Source organism: Halichoerus grypus, chromosome 11 (assembly GCF_964656455.1).
Source record: "Halichoerus grypus chromosome 11, mHalGry1.hap1.1, whole genome shotgun sequence".
Taxonomy (NCBI): domain Eukaryota; kingdom Metazoa; phylum Chordata; class Mammalia; order Carnivora; family Phocidae; genus Halichoerus; species Halichoerus grypus.
The window spans coordinates 64,520,776-64,540,721 of record NC_135722.1 but is presented as its reverse complement, the minus strand read 5'-3'; the positions used below and the strand labels follow the sequence as shown (position 1 = coordinate 64,540,721).

The following is a 19,946-nucleotide window of genomic DNA, read 5'->3' as shown; positions in this document are numbered from 1 at the left end:
ATCCAAACTTCATCTTTTATGGGTTTTTATAGAGGTTTCATTGCATAGGAATGACTGATAAAATCATTGGCCATTAGTGATTGAACTCAATCTTTGGCTCCTCTCTACTGCCTGGAGGTTGGGGCTTGGTCTTTCTAGCCACCGCACCCCCCACCCCCATCCTGAAGCTGCAAGGCCCCAGCCTTCAGTCATCTCATTAGCATACAAAAGACACTCCTATCACTCCAAGGGCTTAGGAGCTGTGTGCTAGGAACAAGGGACAAAGACCAAATACTTATTTTTTATTGCACCCCAAGGGATATCTTTGCAGAGAAAGAATGCTGCTTTCTGTTCTCTGGTGATGTTAAATATGAAGGAATCATCCTGAAATTTGAGACAGAAAGTTCATATAAATAATTGAAATCACAGTACAGGTAGACATCCATTCAGATATTACATATGCATATTTGTAAGGTATACTTGATGCCTGTGCTGCGGGAAAAGGGTAATCCTCTGCAGTTCTTACCAGTTTTATCTTCACTTGGAGTATTTCCTTCCTTGATTTTTATGTTACATGGACTTGTCTCATGATGGCACCATTGTGACATGGGTACAGGCTGGTCACACCCTGTTCAACTGTTATTTATTTAAAGGCCTCTCTCCTGATGGACTGGGCCCAAAGCTTACCTGTTTCCCCCCAGCTTTAGAATGGCAGGCAAATAGTGAGGCTTCTCCCCAGGAGATTCCACCTTTTGCTATTGCCACCATTACTTCTAGCCACCCAACCTGAGTTATGATCGGCAACTCACACATATATACATACAAGATTTACGAGCAGCATTGTACTGTTTAAACTTATGTTTTATAATTATCTCAGCCACTGTTTCTGGATGACTATTGTTATGGAGACTTATACCACATTACTGCTAGACTACTTGTGTTATATTGTTCTTATATTTCATTTGGTTCTCCTTTTGGGGGAGTTTCTTTTCTATTGTCTTATTTCCTAATGCATAGGATTTATGTTTGCCTACCTGAGACACTATTGAAGAAAAGGTTAGTTTTACATATGAATGACTGGTAAGTAACATGATTTTAGTTGGCATTTATTAAAATAAAAGAAATCTTGTGGGTTTGTGTGAAATCAGTTTTCTTGTGGCATTATACTCACATAACATACGAATAGACTAAACAAAAGCATTTACGTGCTTAACAATTAGCAGCAAGTCCATATTACTCACTAAATGTTTACTGAGGACTTACTCTGGACCAGATACATACAGGGGAGGGCTCATAGGACACAACAAGACGCTGTGTGCTCACGTAAAGAAGACAGAAGCAGTCCCCATCATTCTTTTGCTTGAAATCCTTGGAGGCCTTGGGTCTAAATTGGTTTAGAATATTCCTCTCCTGCTCAGCGAACAGGCTGCTGAAAGAGCCCAGAAAGGGAAGAGGAAGCTTTAAGAATCCACACTAGGCTGTCCTTCTGGCCCCTGCTTTGACTTCTTTGCTCTGTCCTACTCCCTTCAGTTCATGTTTCATATTAATTATTGCTGGTTTCTCTTCTCAACTTTGAGTAAATCCTGGATTTGTCTCTGGGTCCCTACTTGAAATCCTCCCAGTACCATTCTCTGCACCTTAAGAAGTCTCACCCTACCCATAACCAGACCTAGTTTCTGGAACTACAATCCCAGAGCGACATCCTAGATCCCACCTGTCTGGGAGAGGACTTCAGACATGATCCATAGCTTTGGAGTTAAAATTCCTTAGTTTAACACACGAACCCCCTTTAGATCTGACACCTGCTCGTCTTTCTAGCTTTGTCCCCTGCCATCCTTCAACTTGTGTGTTATGTTTCAGTTGTATTGAACTTCTTGAGCAGTTTCTGGAACAAGTAATTTTATTTCCCATCTCAGTGTTTTTTTTTCTAGATATGAGCAAGACCCTAATAAGTGCCACCTGCTGAATCAAGATGTATCCAAATGTTACCAAAACCAATGGTCAATTCAGTCAAATATGGGATTCACCGTGAGTCAACAATTATTGAGTATCTATTACATGAAAATTACAGCTTAATCTATAAGGCTGTTATGATTTAGGGAGGGAGCATATACAACCCTGAGGCAGGGCAGACTGTGATAATCATATTAGAGGTTCAAACAACATTCTATGGGATTCTGATGGAAAAAAATATTAATTCTGATTAGAATAATCAAGTCAACAACTTATGGGATGAACACAGGCTGTGCAAATCAGGGCAACCATCTAATTAATGTTGGACATAATAGAGAGTGGATTGAGTAATAACAATTATTGTCAGCTGGTTATTTTGCCCTGCAATGGCCTTAAGCTCTGAGTGATAAGGAAGTGAGAAAGTAGAAGAAGGAAGTGTGGCAGGACCCAGAGGGAAGGAATTTATTCTTGTAAAAGAAGGGGGAGAAGTGGAACCAAAGGCAGGAGAAAGAGGGGTAAAGATCATGGGTGTAGCACCTTCCTGAGTCTCTTTAGTTCCAAAATTGGGGAAGGAAAGAAGAGAGCCAACCATGGAACCAAAAGAAGGCTTAGTGTCAAAACAAGGAGAAAACAAAAGAAATAGAATGTTTCACGTAGGAATTTTGCTCTGGTACCGCTGCTTATAAAATGTTGATACCAGGAACCTTTTGCTGATGATACAGATAAAAGGGTGGCGAAGACATGGTTATAGAAAGATGTCTGGGGTGCCTGGGTGGCTCAGTCGTTGACAGTCTGCCTTTGGCTCAGGTCATGATCCTAGGGTCCTGGGATTGAGCCCCATGTCGGGCTCTCTGCTCAGCGGGAAGCCTGCTTCTCCCTCTCCCACTCCCCCTGCTTGTGTTCCTCTCTCGATGTCTCTTTCTGTCAAAATAAATAAATAAAATCTTTAATAAAAAAAAAGAAAGATGTCTAAGGGAAAATGTTATTATGGTTATTATTAGAACTATTCGCAACAATTCCCATTCTCCATTAATGCACAAGAGAGTATTGAACTTCCCACCTCTTTCAAAGATTAATGTGGCTACGTGGCTTTCTTTGGCTAATAAAATGTGAGTGGGAGTGACAAACATGTAGAATGAATGAGAATTACTTTTTACGCATTGAGATTTGGGATTTAAGTATAAGCTAAGCTATCTTTCCTAATGCAATTATCCATAAATGAAAAGATTGCTAATATTTATGTAAAGAATGAGATTTGTGGGACAGGTTGAATGGGTACTACAAGAGATGGAAATAATATAATGCAAGACTTATGATTCCTTTTTTTTTCTTCCAATAATTTACCTATAATTTTTTTCTTTGTAATATTCTTCTTCATACACAAGCAACCATTTTTATGGTTTCAACTGCTGCCTTGGTATGAATCATTAAGAGCTCTATGTATCTAGCCCTGAGAATCATATTCTCATTTCTAACTGCCTACAGAGACATGCTCATCTTAGAGGACAACCACTTAAACTATTCAGACATGTTCATGTCTAAAAATGAAACCATGAAACTGCCCAACAAACCAACTGTCCTCCAGAGAAAAACCCATCCACCCTTTGTGGCGAACTTAGCTTGCTTCCCCATCTTTTTCCTCTTTATTCAATTTCTTCTTCAAAATGCCCCCCACATTTACCCCTTCCCCTTCACTCACACCTCAGCTACCTTGCTCCAAACTTATTTAACTCACACCTGAACCATGGTCACAACTTCACTTCCCCTCCAGCAATATCCACCCACCAATCCATCCCAGACACTCTTCAAGGATCCTCTTTGTGTCCAACATTCTCTGCAGTGTACTCATTCAGTCCTCTCCCATTTCTTCCCAGCTGTTGTGCTTAGGTCAGCTTCTTTGCTATGCCGTGTAAATCACTCTGCTCTGTCTTACCTCACTGCTTGACTAATGATTTTACTTCCAACTGGGCAAGTAGTCTAACTTGCATCTTCCCAGCCAAAAATCCCATCCATCCTGGGGCACCTGGCTGGCTCAGTCAGTTAAGCTTCTGACTCTTGATTTCGGCTCAGGTCATAATCTCAGGGTGGGATCAAGCTCCTCATCAAGCCCACATCGAGCCCCGTATCAGGCTCCACACTCAGTGGAGTCTGCTTTTCCCTCTCCCTCTGCTCCTCTCCCCATCCCCGCTCTCTCTCGCTCTCTCTCTAAAACAGATAAATAAAATCTTAAAAAAAAAAAAAATCCCACCCATCTTTAAGGATCATATTAAATTCCTTTTTTTTTTTTCTTTCTGGAGGACTTACCCAACAAATGTCATCCAAACAGATCTCTCCCTTTCTCCACCCACACAGCCCTTAGTCACAAAGTTCTAAGTTCTCTTAGAAATCATACAGAACAATCCCCTAATTTTATGGTTGAGGTTCAGAGAGTTGGCTAGTCCTGCAACGAGTTAGTGGCAGCTAAAACTAGAAGCCAGGTGTTCTGACTTTAGTGTCCTTCCTGCTATACTTTTTCTGCCTCTTTTCTTTCTTTCTTTCTTTCTCTTTCTTTTCTCTTTCTTTCTTTCTTTCTTTCTTTCTTTCTTTCTTTCTTTCTTCTTTCTTTCTTTCTTTCTTTCTTTCTTTCTTTCTTTCTTTCTTTCTTTCTTTCTTTCTTTCTTTCTTCTTTCTTTCTTTCTTTCTTTTCTTTCTCTTTCTTTCTTTCTTTCTCTCTCTCTCTTTCTTTCTTTACCAACTAATGTATTTTAGAGTTTAATTCTATCCAATCTTGCATTTTGCTTAATGTTTATTAATCATGCATCCCTGATTAGATTATAAGCAGCTTAGAAACAATGAGCTCAGTCCATATTAGGTACAAGCCCTTATTTTTGGCTTCTGAGGCTGAGGTTCAGAGTAAGGTTGAAATGCAGAGCCACGCCATTAAACCAGTAAGTTTTGGAACAATTGGAAATCAGCCAGGAACATGAATAGGACATTAGAGGAAAAAGGAAAGTAGTAATTTAAGGTCAGGATTTTAGATGACCAGAGTCAGGAGAATTTAAGATTCCAAAGTACAAATTCCTTGATTGAATTATAGATGATCAGAAAGAGTTAAATAAAGCAACAGGTCCCTTCTCAACACCTAGAATAGGAGAATAAGGAGAAGGAAAGGAAAGAGACTCACCAGAGAGCCCCAGAAATTTCCCCCGTCTAGCTAGAGAAGGTGGCCCTAGAAGAGGATACCAAGCATGAGATAGCCTGATTTTTTAAAAAGATTTTATTTATTTATTTTAGAAAGAGAGAGCGAGAGCAGGGGGAGGAGCAGAGGGAGAGGGACAAGCAGACTCTGTGCTGAACATGGAACTTGACTAGGGGACATGGGGGCTTGATCCCACGACCCTGAGATCATGACCGGAGCCGAAATCAAGTCGGATGCCCAACCGACTGAGCCACCCAGGTGCCCTGAGAAAGACTGATTTTTATTTTATTAAGGTATAATTGACATACAACATTATATTAGTTTCAGGTATACAACATAATGTTTTGATATTTGTATATATGTGTGAAATGATCACCATAATAAGTCTAGTTACCATCGGTCACCACACATAGTTACAGAATTTTTTTTCTCATTCTCTTAGCAAATTTCAAATATTCAACACAAGGATAACTATAGTTGCCATGCTATATATTGCATCCCCATGACTTATTTATTAACTGGAGGTTTGTAGCTTTTGAGCCTCTTCACCCATTTCACCCACTTCCCATCCCCAAGGCTGATTTTTAATTATGGACGATCTGGCCAGCCAGAGATGGCTTGAGCAGGGAGGGCAGAGCTGCTCTGAGCCAAAAGGCAGTAGATGTTTCTAGCTGGCTGTTGGCACAACCCCAGCCATGCTTCTCTCAGGAAGCCTTGCCAGATCCCATCCCTCCTGAATACTGGCCCGGACCCTTGGACTGAGGCCTGTGCCTCTTTACTTCTGTCCTGGCTATAGGACAACAGATCCCATCTACCAGTGACTGAGTTTGCCGACCAGTGCAGACTCCCTCTGTATCTTCTTAACATAAACCACTTAGCATGGAGTATACAAGATACTATATCCATTTATCTCACCTTTCCTTCCCAATTTTATTTCCCCCTTTACATAATCTTACATTGCAGCCACACTGGCAGCCACCATTCCTCACAAACAATATATATTGTTTCATGCCTCCGTGGCTTTGCTTGTGTTATTATCTCTGCTTAGAGTCTTTTCCTATTGCCTTTCCAATACTGTATCTGACTGACAAAATTTTATTTGTGTTTTTAAGACCCAACTCATATGCTCTCCCCTTAGTCCAATATTCTAAGAGTCTCCCTAATTGGGAGGCTAAGTCTTCAATTGGTGTTCTTTCATCTTGTATATTTTAAAACAGAATTTATTCTTTTAGGGCAGTATTAGGTTCACAGCAAAATTGAGAGGAAAGTACAGAGAATTCCCACATCACCCCACCCCAACACAAGCACAACCTCCCTCAATAACAACATCCCCTACCATGATGTTACCCTTGCTACAATGATGAACCTACATTGACACATCATTATCACCCAAATTCCATAGTTTATTTTATTTTTTTAAAAAATTATTTATTTATTTAAGAGAGAGCACGTGCAAGCAGGGGGAGGGGCAGAGAGCGAAGAAGAAGGAGAGAAGCAGACCCACCGCTGAGCAAGGAGCCCAATGACCCGATCATGACCTGAGATGAAATCAAGTCAGACGCTTAACCAACTGAGCCACTCAGGCACTCCCCAAAGTCCATAGTTTACATTAGAGTTCATTCTTGGCATTAGACATACTGTAAGTTTTTTTTTTTTTAATTTTTTTATTGTTATGTTAATCCCCATACATTACATCATTAGTTTTAGATATAGTGTTCCATGATTCATTGTTTGTGCATAACACCCAGTGCTCCATGCAGAACGTGCCCTCCTCAATACCCATCACCAGGCTAACCCATCCTCCCAACCTCCTCCCCTCTAGAACCCTCAGTTTGTTTTTCAGAGTCCATCGTCTCTCATGGTTCTTCTCCCCCTCCGATTTCCCCCCCTTCATTCTTCCCCTCCTGCTACATTCTTCTTCTTCTTTTTTTCTTTCTTAACATATAGACATACTGTAAGTTTTGACAAGTGTATAAGGACGTGTATCCACCATCATAGTTTCATTGTCCTAAAAATCCTCTATGTTCCAACCATTCATCCCTCCCTTCCTCCTAACCCCTGGCAACCACTTATATTTTTACTGTCTTCCTAGTTTTGTCTTTTCCAGAATATTATGTAGTTGGAATCATACAGTATGCAGCCTTTCCAAATTGGCTTCTTTCACTTAGCAATATGCATTTAAGTTTCTTTTCACAGTTTGATAGCTTATTTCATTTTAGTGCTGAATAATGTTCCATTGTTCAGATATACCACAGTTTATCCGATTATCTACTGAAGGACATCTTGCCAAGTTTGGGCAATTATGAATAAAGTTGCTATAAACATCTGTGCGCAGGTTTACCCAACTCCCTTGGGTAAATACCAAGGAGCACTATTGTTGGATTATATGTTAAGGGTATGTTTAGTTCTGTAAGAAAGTGCCAAACAACCTTCCCAAGTGGCTGAACCACTTTGCATTCCACCAACAATGAGTGAGAGAGTTCTTATTCTCCACATCCTTGCCAGCATTTGGTGGTAGTAGTGTTTTGGCTTTTTGCCATTCCAATATGTAGTGGTATCTCATTGTTTTAATTTGCAATTCCCTAATGACATACGATGTTGAGCATCTTTTCATAAGCTTACTTGCCATTTGTATATCTTCTTTGGACAGATGTTATTCTCTATTTTTAACACAATAAAAATAAATACTTGCCAATTATTCAAACAATATGTAAGTTTACAAAGTAAAAGTCGGGCTTCTCTTTCCCTCAATCTTATTACCCAAAAGTAATCAATGTTAACATTTTCTTGGTCTTCCTTCAAGGCATTTTTGTATGCATTTACATACCTACATATGTATATTTTTACACAACTATACAGTTTTTCTTTCAATAGTATTTTGCGAGTTACTTTTAAAAATGAATGTTAAAGATATACTACTTTGATATATCTTGAAAATCTTTCAATATCAGTAATGGCTGCTGGATATACCAGAGGATGGATGTGCTATAAAGTAATTAATCAATCCGTTAATGGACATTTAAGTTGTTTCTATTTTTTTTTTTACCTTCAAGCAATTCTGTAACAAACCACCCTACATGTATATGTCTTTGTACAAACATGCCTGTATTTCTGTAGGACAGATTCTTAGAAATGGGGTTGTGAGTAAAAAATCACATAATTTGAGAACATGATAGAAATTGCCCTCAAACTGCCAAATCGTGCCCAAAATGGCTGTTTCAATTTACACTCCCATCAACAGTGTTAGAGAGTGTATCAAGTATCCAGAAAAGCCTTCAGGACTCCAAATAGGTGTCTTAGGAGTCATCGGGGGACAAGAAGGAGCAGGAAAAGGGCGGGGAGTCCATGCAGGAACCTCCTACCCCCTTCAATCAGATTATATCTGCTTTGATCAATATCACTTGGGGTTAGTGTAGAAGTCCTCTTGAGGGGAGGTTTCTGGTACTGATCCAAGCATATTAAAAATTACTGAAATAAGAAATTACTTCTTTTGGTTAACAAACATTAATTCATCAATTACTTAGGAATGTTTTCAGCTGCAAGTAACAGATAATCTAGCAACAGAGATTGAATTAGTAGGGCTTTATTTTTCTCCCATAATAAAAATCTGGAGAGATTCACGAATCCTTTGGGGCTTTCCCTTATGGTTGCAAGATGGTGTCATCCCAGCCCCAGCATTATATTTGTATTCAAGGCAGGATGCAGGGGAGATAGTTTGCACCAGTTACTCTGGCCCTTTTATGAGAAATGCAGAAGTTCTTCCAGAAGCTCTTCACTCCTTCCCAAGACCTCTGCTTGTATCTCATTGGCCAGAACTGTTTTTCCGCAGAGTCCCTTATAGCTGTAGGGAAGGTTGGAAAAAGAGAATTTAGTTTTTTCCAGCCTTTATAGAGGAAGCAGGCAAAAGATAAGCAGGTTAGGAGTAGATGTTGGGCTAATAAGTAGATCAGGTTCTGCCCCCAGGTGCTCACCATACTAAATATTAGAACTTATAAATGAGATAGTCCTTATGCTTAATGTGCTAACAGTTGAAGACAGGTGTGTAAATAAACAGTCTTATTGCATAAATGGGAGCAATACAAATGTTTTATGTCCCCATGCAAAAATATGTAGAGGAGGTCTTAGAGGCCCAAAGGACAGATGGGTTGATATCTAAAGTGGGGAAGGCTGGGGGAGGACAGGTAAGACTTCACTCAGGTAGTGACATTTAAGCAGTCTTAGAAAATGAGTCGTTGCCCGCTGGATACTCAGAAGGTGAAGTCGTGCATTCCGGGCAAAGGGAATGGGGGCACAGAGGCACAAACCCAGAGGGCGCATATCAGCAACTCCAAGTACTTATTGTGACTGGAGAGAAGGTTTAGGGGTAGGTGGTGGCAGGGGAGGCCTGATAGGAGATGACACTGGAGATTTCTGCCAGGGTCGAGTCACAGAGGGTCTCCTGTGTTCCACTGTAAGTAATCTGGACACCCTTCTGACCTGATAGTGTCATGGAGATTGTGTCCTGTAAGCTGTCGAGTGCAACCACAAAGTAGAAAACATGTGAAAATAGTCCTAAATACCTACTGCCCTTGGTGGATTTCCCTCTTTCACCTGGATGCAGCCACGCCTTTATTCCTGAGTGATCTGCACACCTACTTGCCCCAGTGAGTACTTGTTGGATGAAAACTTGCCACCAACTCCTAAGGGAAGTTGCTGCTCTTCTCTGGGCCTCAGTTTCTTCATCTATAAAATAATAATTATCCTCTGTGGTGTAGGACTTTACTTTTTTTCCCAAAATGTTTTCAGATTGCATGAGTCCTGAGTGTCAGTCTGGTATAATTAAAGGGAAAACAAGAAAAGCATAGTAGGAAAGACCTGGGTTTGAATCCTGGCTCTCTGTGTGTTAGCAGAGTGACTATGTGACATGGCCTTGAACCTTGTATAAGCCATGTATAAAACAGGGGAAATGCACTTACCAGTGTTTGGTGCATAGTTAATGCCCAATAAGGCAGTATTTTTTATATTCTTTGGAAAAAGTTTACATCCACCCTAAAAGGTAAGTGGAATAGGTCTAATCTTACCCTAAAGGTGAAGATCTAGAGGCTTACAGATATTGGTGGTTTGCCAAAAGAGCAGCCAGCCAGGTAGGTGGGCTCAAAGCCAAGTCCTGACTCTAAAGTTAGCACTGTTTCCACTAAGCTCTGCAGCTTCTCTCCTGTAAGTAAAAGGATGGGATTCAGATCTCTGTGATGCCTGTCAAGTAAATGATTTCCTGAATATATTAGAGAGCACTGTGCCTTCCTCAAGTCTGAGCTCAAGGAGCACACAGGCCTGAGTTACTTCATACTCCACAATAATTCCTGAGTGTGTAACTGGGACACCCTAGCCTCGTGTCTAGCTTCAGCGTGACTGCAACCTGGAAACCTGCAGGGACATCGCACATTGATGCAAAGGTTCCAGATATCCTGGTGACTTAAAGGGCTGCAGTACAAGGGGTTAAAGGAAGGGTGGGACTTCCCTTGTTACAGGTAACAATAGACAGCTTTCTGGGAAGCGTGCAATAATGCAAGTTTTGGGAAAAAAACTGTCACTATTTTAAAAAAAATTAAAAGATGGGATCATGACACAGAAAGAGATGACTTTTATGAGGAGGAAGTAGAAAGAAAAAAGAGGCAGTGTCTAGAACAAAGGAAGACAAAAGGAAATTTGGCACAGGAGTAGTTTTGTTAGTGGTTCAATGTCCACTGGAGTGTTTGATGCATGTAGGGGAGTAGAAAGTGTTGAAACTAGAAAGATCACAATGGGCTGTTTGGACTTTATTCTGAAATTGCTGAAGTATTAAAGAAGGATTTAACATCACAATAACAAAATAATAATAACAACAACAATAATATTGTTATTGCAGTAGGTTGAATAATGGTCCCCCAAAGATGTTCACATCCTAATTCCTGGAACCTGCAAATATGCTACCTTACATGGTAAAAGGAACTTTGCAGGTGTGATTAAGTAATCTTGAGATGGGGAGATTTCCAGGAATATCTGGGTGGGCCCAATGTAATCACAAAGGTCCTTCTAAGGAGAAGGGAGGTGGGTTAGAGTGAGAGAAGGAAGGGTGCCAATGGAAGCAGAGGTCAGAAAGAGAGAAAGAGATTGGAACATACTATCCTGCTGACTTTGAAGATGGAGGAAGGGACCATGAACCAAATGCAGACAGCCTCTAGAAGGTGGAAAAGTCAAGATAATTGATCATCCTTTAAAGCCTCCGAGAGGAATGTAGCCCTGCTGACATTTTTTTTTTTTTAAGATTTTTATTTATTTATTTGACAGAGAGAGACACAGCGAGAGAGGGAACACAAGCAGGGGGAGTGGGAGAAGGAGAAGCAGGCTTCCCATTGAGCAGGGAGCCAGATGCGGGGCTCGATCCCAGGACCCTGGGATCATGACCTGAGCCGAAGGCAGATGCTTAATGACTGAGCCACCCAGGCGCCCCCCCCTGCTGACATTTTGATTTTAGCCCCCTACGACTCCTTTTGGACTTCTGACCTCCAAAACTATGAGATAATAAATTTGTGTTGTTTTAAGTCACTAAGTCTATAATAATTTGTTATAGCAGCCAGAGGAGGCTAATACAATCACTATAGCTACAATTTAATGTGTATCTATACCATACAAAGTATCTCATAGACATTAACCCTAACCCCAGGGCTGACTTCACAGGCATTCAGCCTATGGTTTAATGCCTTGCTGCTGCCTTGAAACCCTTAATTATTTAACAAGAAGCCGTCCTGCATTTTCCTTTTGCACTAGGCTCCACAAATTACATGGCCATTCCTCCCTATTCTTTTTTTTTTTTTTTTAAGATTTTATTTTATTTATTTATTTAAAAGAGTGAGAGAGAGCACAGAGGGGGTAGGGCCAGAGGGAGAAGCTCACTCCCTGCTGAGCAGGGAGCCCGATGTGGGGCTCGATCCCGGTACTCTGGGATCATGACCTGAGCCGAGGACAGTTACTTAACAAACTGAGCCACCCAGGCGCCCCATTCCTGCCCATTCTTAACATCAATCCTGAAAAATAAAGGTTATAACCATTTTACAAATGAAACTGGGAATCTCAGAGAGAGAGAGTATAGCCCAGTGATAAATGCCTTGAGTCAGATGGTAGATTCTGCTACTTACCAGTCATAGGCACTAGGACAAGTTTATTAGTTTTTTCTGACTCAGTTTCCTCCCCTTCACAGTAATTATAATATGCACCTTACAGAACTGTCACAAGGAGTAGAAATGATATACGTGAAGTGCCTACACAGCATTGGCAAACAATAGGGCTTCAAACAGATAGATAGATGATGGTTATAACTGCAAACTCCAGACTTAGCAAGAGCCAAAGTGGATTTCATGCCCATACTTTCCCCATTGACTTGTATTTTGGAAGATTACTCTGGCAGAAGGGGATTGGTGGAGGGTAAGACTAGAGGCAGGGTGAGCAGTTCCGAAACTGTGGCAATGTAGAGACAACTTTGGAAAGACTGCCCATCTCATGCCCTCTCTTTGTCTCTGGTAATTGCCTCCCATACATAAAGGTCATCCTCCAGCAGCTGTATTTCCATCATGTGACTTAGCCTCTCCACTGTTCTGATCTTTGTTGGTCCCCTGACTCTCCCAGAAATGTACTAGTTTGAACTGAGAGATGCAGATGGTGAGGATTGTTGGAACCAAGTCACATCCATAGCAGACCCTCTAGACAAGGTCCATGGGCTACCTGTTTGCCACTTGGGTCCCTAGAACACCCTATAGCCTGCCTTTCCACAGTGACTCTTCAGTTCCCCCTTTCATTCCATGCATGTTTCCATTCAACAAATCTTTTCATTTGCCTTCCTAAAGTGACAAAATTACAATCAATAGAACCCTAACTCATACATGTAAAAATACCACAATCATTTGGAGAAATAATGAAAACATGAACCAAATTAGTGTGATAGGTTTGGAGAAAAGAAGTGCTTGAGAGACATTTAGGAATATGTAGGGTGGGGAAGGAGTTTGGAGTGACTTCCAGGTTTCTGACTTGGGTGATTGGGTTGCTATCATCATAAAGATAGGGAAATGGGAAAAAAAGGAGTGGCTGGAGGTAGAAATACTGGACTTGAGATGCCCAGGGGCCATTCAAATAGAGATGTACATTTGGAATTTAGAGAAGCACATCTGGAATTCAATTTGAAGCAGGAGATAAATATTTGGGAGTTTCCAGCATTTACATAGTCATTACTGCCATGGGAGTGGATGAGATTGCCCAGAGTGTTAAATGAAAAAAGAAGAATCCTGAGAATGAAATCCTGGGGAATACCAATCTCTAAGAGGCAGATAAAGGAAAAGAAACCTCTCAAAGGAGATAAAGAAGGAATGGTCCCAGACGGGGGAGCAGAACCAGGGGAGGGGCTAAATGAGGGGAAAGTTAAAAAATGCAGGTGTCTAAATCAGCTGACCATTTTTTAAAAAGATTTTATTTATTTATTTGACAGAGAGAGACACAGCGAGAGAGAGGGAACACCAGCAGGGGGAGTGGGAGAGGGAGAAGCAGGCTTCCCGCGGAGCAGGGAGCCCAATGCGGGGCTCCATCCCAGGACCCTGGGATCATGACCTGAGCTGAAGGCAGACACTTAATGACTGAGCCACCCAGACGCCCCTAAATCAGCTGACCATTTAAGGAGCATTCTCTTCATCTATGGCTGAGGCTACAACCATCCTATCAAACATAACTGAATCCATGTTCCCAAACCCAGAGAATTCCTTTAATCTCATCTGCTACCCTTTGCTTCAACCCCTAGATTGTCTTGCACTACCTGCCCTCTTTGGATCAATGATTCAGTTAGAGTGACTATGTGATGGCCCTTAAAATATTGTAAGTTTCCTAACAGTAAAAGAAATGCCAATCAAAACAACCTTCAAGCTCTATTATATACCTACAGTATTAATGCACAGGAATGAAGCAATAAAGCCCTGTGGGGAAGTATTAGGCATGAGCTTGGCAAGTGGCATTTTATACACAGTCAACCTTTGCAGAGTAACCTGGGAAGCAGCAATAGAGCTGTGTGTGCCCTTTGTTCCACATTGGAATGCACCACAAGGAAATAAACCAAAGGAAAAAAGGGGTAAGTGGCACAGATCCTAGTTCTACTATTTATAACAGCATAAAACTGAAGACAATATAAATCCTCAACTTTAAAGTAATGCTTTAACAACATCAAAGTAACTGCTTTGGAACACTGTGTATAACCATTAAAAATGACAACAATGTGGATATGAAAATGTAACTAAGAAATAATGCTAGGTGAGAAAAGCAAAGCACACCAACTCCGGCGAGGATGTAGAGAAACTAGAACCTCATATATGGTTGGTCGGAATGTAAAGTTATTCCTAGATGGACAGGAGTGAAATCTGACCCAACAATTTCACTCCTAGAGAAATGAAAACATACGCCCGCACAAAAACTTGTACACGAATATTGATAGCAGCATTATTCATAATAGCTCAAGGTGTAAACAACCCAAATGTCCATTGAGTGATGAATGAATAAACAAAAGGTGGTGTATCTAATGGAATATTATTTGGCCACAAAAAGGAGTGAATTATTGTTACACGCTTCAGCATGGATGAACCTTGAAAACATTAAGCTAAATGAAAGAAGCTAGTCACAGAAGACCATATATTTTTTATACTATTTATATGAAATGTCCAGAATTGGCAAATCTATAGAGACAGGAAGTAGATTAGTGGTTGTTTTAGGCTGGGGTAGTGGGGAGAATGAGAGGATTGGTGGGTCACTGCTAAAGGGTTCAGGGTTTCTTTTTGAGATAAAAATGTCCTAAATTGATTGTGGTGATGGTTGTACAAATCTATGAATATACTAAAAACCATTGACCTGTACACTGTAAATGGGCAGAATATGTGATATGTGAATTAAATCAATAATACTGTTGCAAAAATTCTTTTATTTTATTTTTTTAAAGATTTTATTTCTTTCTTTGAGAGATTGAGTGCATGAGAGGGGGGAGGGGCAGAGGGAGAGGGAGAAGCAGACTCCTCGTTAAGTAGGGAGCCTGACATGGGACTCAATCCCAGGATCGTGGGATCATGACCTAAGCAGAAGGCAGATGCTTAACCGACTGAGCCACCCAGGCGCCCACAAAAATTCTTTTTTTTTTTTTTTTTTTTAAAGATTTTTTATTTATTCATTTGACAGAGAGAGACACAGCTAGAGAGGGAACACAAGCAGGGGGAGTGGGAGAGGGAGAAGCAGGCTTCCCACTTAGCAGGGAGCCCGATGCGGGGCTCAATCCCAGGACCCTGGGATCATGACCTGAGCCGAAGGCAGACGCTTAACGACTGAGCCACCCAGGTGCCCCAAAAATTCTTTAAGAAATCATTGAACTGTATGTTCACGGTAAGTGAATGTTATGAAATATAGATAATACTTCAATAAAGCTGTTTTTTTTTTTTTTTTTTAAGCAAAGCACAAATTGGTTGCTCTTTTATATACATCCGTATTTTCCTAAAATAACAAAGGCAGAAAGAGACTGGGAGTCAGTAGAGGTTTGACAGCAAGACATTTGATTTGGGATCTAAAGGCCTGGTTCCATTCCTCATCCTGCCATTTCTAACAATGTGACCTTGGGCACATTATGGCAATTCTAAGTTTTAGTTCTTCCGTTTGTACAGGGGATATTAGTCCCCACCTCACGTGGTTATTTTGAGGCATAAATGTTTAGTGGGTTCATTTTCTTGCCCTTTTGGATTGCTTAAACATGAGGTTAAAAAATGTGGCAATAAAAAGTGAGATAACATATGTGAAAGGCATTTGAAAGTGAAATCTTCCATAAAAAAATAAGATATTCTGGATCCTGATTCTATACTGTGGCTTAGGAAACAGCATGAGCAGAGGCTCAGCCTTAAAAAGAAAGGACCCTCCCTTTGCCTAGTGCCTTGGAAAATGCCTTCATCACTGGCTGTGTGGAAATTAAGAAAAGCTTCCCATGATCTGAAACACTAGTTATAAAGGTAATTTGGGGGCGACATAAAGGAGCTAAAGGTGTGTTAATGCCAAGTTACCATAGCAACATGCTCTGCTGCTCTATCCCTCCCATTCCTGAGCCTACCCCCAGATGAGAAGAACACGGAACGAAGCCATTCTACATGAAATTATTTTCTTCATATGCAGATAGGGGAGACATTTACACTTCCCCACAAATAATGTTTAAAGGGAGAAACCCTCTGAATTTTTACAAAACAATCCCGTCTTCTTTCTTCAGAATCAAATTCAAGATCCTAATCACCCATCAAAATGCCTACCTTGTAGCAAGTACTCAATATATAATTGTGCAGTGAATGAATGATCAGAATTTACCTAGAAGTCCAAGGTTGGAATAGAACACCTTTGTTTGTTAGGAAGGCGAGAGTAATGAAATGTACACCAGGAATTTCAGAGAGGAGATTTAAATTCATACTCCACATAATTTGGTGTCTGTTCCAAGCCACACAGCATTTCCGCATCTGGATCTGCCCCACTGATGAAACTGCTTCAGCCCGTGGCAAATTCCCCTCAAGTGTCATGCTTATTATTCTGAAAGGACACAGTGTTACCCCACCAGGGTTATTCAACCTGTTATATTGCACACATTTTCGAATGCTGTGCAGGAACTATACGTGAAAATGACCAGTTAATGGATGTGCTGTTATTCACCCTTCCGACTTTTGTGGCCTGATCTTGACAGAGGAGGGAGCCTGATCGGGCCCACATCTGGGTAAATCGTTTCCTCCTCATAATGGGCAGAGGCAAACATCCCCAGTGCCAGAAGGGCTGTTTCAAAATCATTCTTCAGGGGTTGGAAAACCTTCCTCAACTCCAGGAACCAGGCTCTCAGTTCCACCACGGAGTCAGGCTTTGGAAAGGGTGCAGAGCTCAAGAAGGGCTTCGTATCCGTTCCTTCCTCACACGAATATTCTCACATTTTTGACAACTTATGGGCCACCTCTTTCCCAGGAGACATTTCCTTCTTGTGATCTCCTTGGCCACATTGTGAAACTCCTCAGGTCAAAGAGGAAGAACAGAGAGGAATCCTCATCATCACCAGATTTGCAGTGAACTTCCTTGAACCAGCTGAGTGATGGCACTTTGCAAACATTATCTCAGTTAATCCCTAAAACAGTCCTGGAGGGCAATTAGTTTTGATTTATTTTACCTTTGAGGAGGCCTTATAATTAGTCAATGGCTGCGCCATTATTTCAACTCAGGTCTGAGTGAGTATATGGCTGGGTGCATCCAGAAGAGCTAAAAACAGCGGCAGCAGCAGTAAGCTGGGGCCAATACTACTAGGCACCAGAGATCTGGGGGAAAGCAAAGGGAGAAAAACTTGGCGTTGACAATATCCTAATAACACTTAGACCTTACTAATTTTAGACCTTAATTGGAGTAGCATATGTGTTGTGGTTGATGGCAGTAAGAAAGGAGTAAGCAGGAAATGCCAGAACCAGATGCTGGCTAGTCAGGAAGATTAACCCATACCAAAGGTGGCTCTGCCTCTAATGCTCTTTCTTCCCTCCCCTTCCACCCTTCTAGACCCATCTTTTGTGTAAAAGCTCTCCTGACCACCCACGTGATCCCCAGCCTTTATCCTTTGCTCTCTGTCCTCTTTCTACTTTGTGGTATCTCAGGTATAGCCTTTCTTTATCACATTTTATTTTCGTATTTTATTTATCTTCCCCCCACCTGGCCAGAGCGCCTTGAAGCCAGCACCTGTGTTTCAGTCATTTTTTTTTGTTTTTTAAAGTAAGCTCACAACCCTGAGATTGAGAGTCGTGTGTTCTACCAACTGAGCCAGCCAGGTGCCCTTGTCTTAGTCATCTTTGTACCTAGTAGCTTGAACAGTTCCTGGTAAATAAAAAGTCTCACGCCTTCTAATCTTAGTTTTCCAGTTGTAAACCAGTATCCTCACTTTCCCAGCCTCCTGACTTGACTTGAATGGGCCTTTTGAGTACCTTAGATAGGATATTTGTCAGGGATTACATATTTTTATTGGCTGCCCAGCATCTGACGCCCCCTTTCCTACATCTGGAAAAATGGCCATCACATGAAACATGGGTCTCATGGAAGACAGAATATGTCTTCCCTTTATGGAATTCAGGAAAGATGCCAGACAGTTGCCCTCCTCGATCCCTGGCAGCTGGACTGCAAGCATATGACCTAAGCTCGGCCCAGCTGATGGTTCTGCCCAAACCTTGAATTTGAATTGAATGACCCAAGAAATAGGGACAGTTTAGAATTTGGGCTGGTGGCAGCACTGGTTCCACTGCTCAGTGGGAGTGTCAGCAGCATCTTAATTGAGATGTTTCTGTAATACAGTCTTTCTGTCTTCTGAGATGGTCTCCTTTGCTTCATGTCTATCTCCTAAGCTTGCTTTTCTAGCCTTCCAGCCACTTCTTTGATTTGCCTGGTATTTCTCAAATAAACTCCTGTTCTGATTAAAATAGCCAGAATTGGCTTCTGTTATTTGCATCCAAGAGCCCTGACTGATACAGCTGATGGACCCATAGTAGGTGGTCCTGGATCCTGGGAAGCCAAAGGCCAATAAGTAACTTCTCCCTGTTCAATCCCAAGATCAAGACACAGGATTACCTTTCAGTCCACTATATTCATAGTTTTCAATAGCCATGATCAGACTTTGTCCTCTTAACAGCTCTACCTATAGGCAGGTGGGTGAGTAGTAAAACAAGATTCTTTTTAATGATTTTATTTATTTATTTGAGAGAGACAGAGAGAGAGTACACGAGCAGGACAGACAGAGGGAGAAGCAGACTCCCCACTGGCACATAATCAGCACTCAATTAGTGTTAGCCACTGTTATTGCCTGCAGCACTTTGGGCTCTCAGAGAACTTAAGCACACATTCTTTTGCTTCTTCCTGCACAATCAGGGAGCCTAGCTTTCTTCTCCAGCTTCACCTCTAGCCACCCCACCAGACTTCCTGCCTTGCTTGATGACAGATGCTGTTTTTTACTTCAGCCCTGCTCTCCCATGAGCACATCTCCAAAATGACCGATCTCTTTCACGTATTTGTGATTCAACACGTGCTGCCCTCCTTGCCTGGACACACTCCCCCCTTCCCCACATTTATCTCCCAGTAACGCCCACCTGTCTATCAAGCTTCCACCCAGCTTTCCCTCCTCTAGGAAGTGTTCCCAACCTATCCTTCCTTCCTCTTCTGTTTGGTCCATACCAGAGACCACACGCACCACACACACCACACACACCACACACACCACACGCACCACACACACCACACATACACACAAATACGTATATACCTCCGACAATGAGGCCATGCAAAGAGAGCACCTAACCCCGGAGTGCTGCTCTCCCTCATGCAGAGCACCTAGAACTGTAATTATTTGCCTTCTTACCTGCCTTCTTCACTAGTTTGTGAGCATTTCTGCAGCAGGTGCTGTGACTTTTATTTCTATATTTCTGGTGCCAAGGCCATTCCCCATCTCAAAAAATGTAAAATTATTTCTTTTAAATAAGTGAATGTAAACAAACCTTTGAAGTAGGGGTGTTACCTGCATTTTTCAGTTGAGGAAACAACTTAAAACTTGAGCTGACTCCATTCAAAGTCATACAATTAATACATGGCAGAAGAGGAACTCAAAACCAATCATTTGCTTCAAAGTTGAAGATATAGCTGAGGGGTTTTGTGCTAGAGATGCCCTTCATATCCCTCCTACTTTCACATCCTCTGCTTAGAAAATAAACTCCATCCACAGCCTTGGAAGAAGAGCAGTTTTCCACTCAAAATGACCCAGTCCTCACCC

General features: G+C 41.4%; 1 long non-coding RNA gene across 5 annotated transcripts in view; it reads right to left on the bottom strand.

Annotated features, from left to right (window-relative positions):
• Window positions 1-266: 266 nt before the first annotated feature.
• LOC118529351 (uncharacterized) overlaps window positions 267-19,946 on the bottom strand; it is a 100,435-nt gene continuing 80,755 nt past the window's right edge. For 3 of the 5 annotated variants that reach the window (XR_013442508.1, XR_013442506.1, XR_013442505.1), the window contains one exon: window positions 8,678-8,951. This is a non-coding gene — a long non-coding RNA (uncharacterized LOC118529351). Of the gene's footprint in view, window positions 1,409-8,677; window positions 8,952-19,946 lie in introns of those variants that run through there. The other 2 variants (XR_013442509.1, XR_013442507.1) reach the window with 2 other exon arrangements.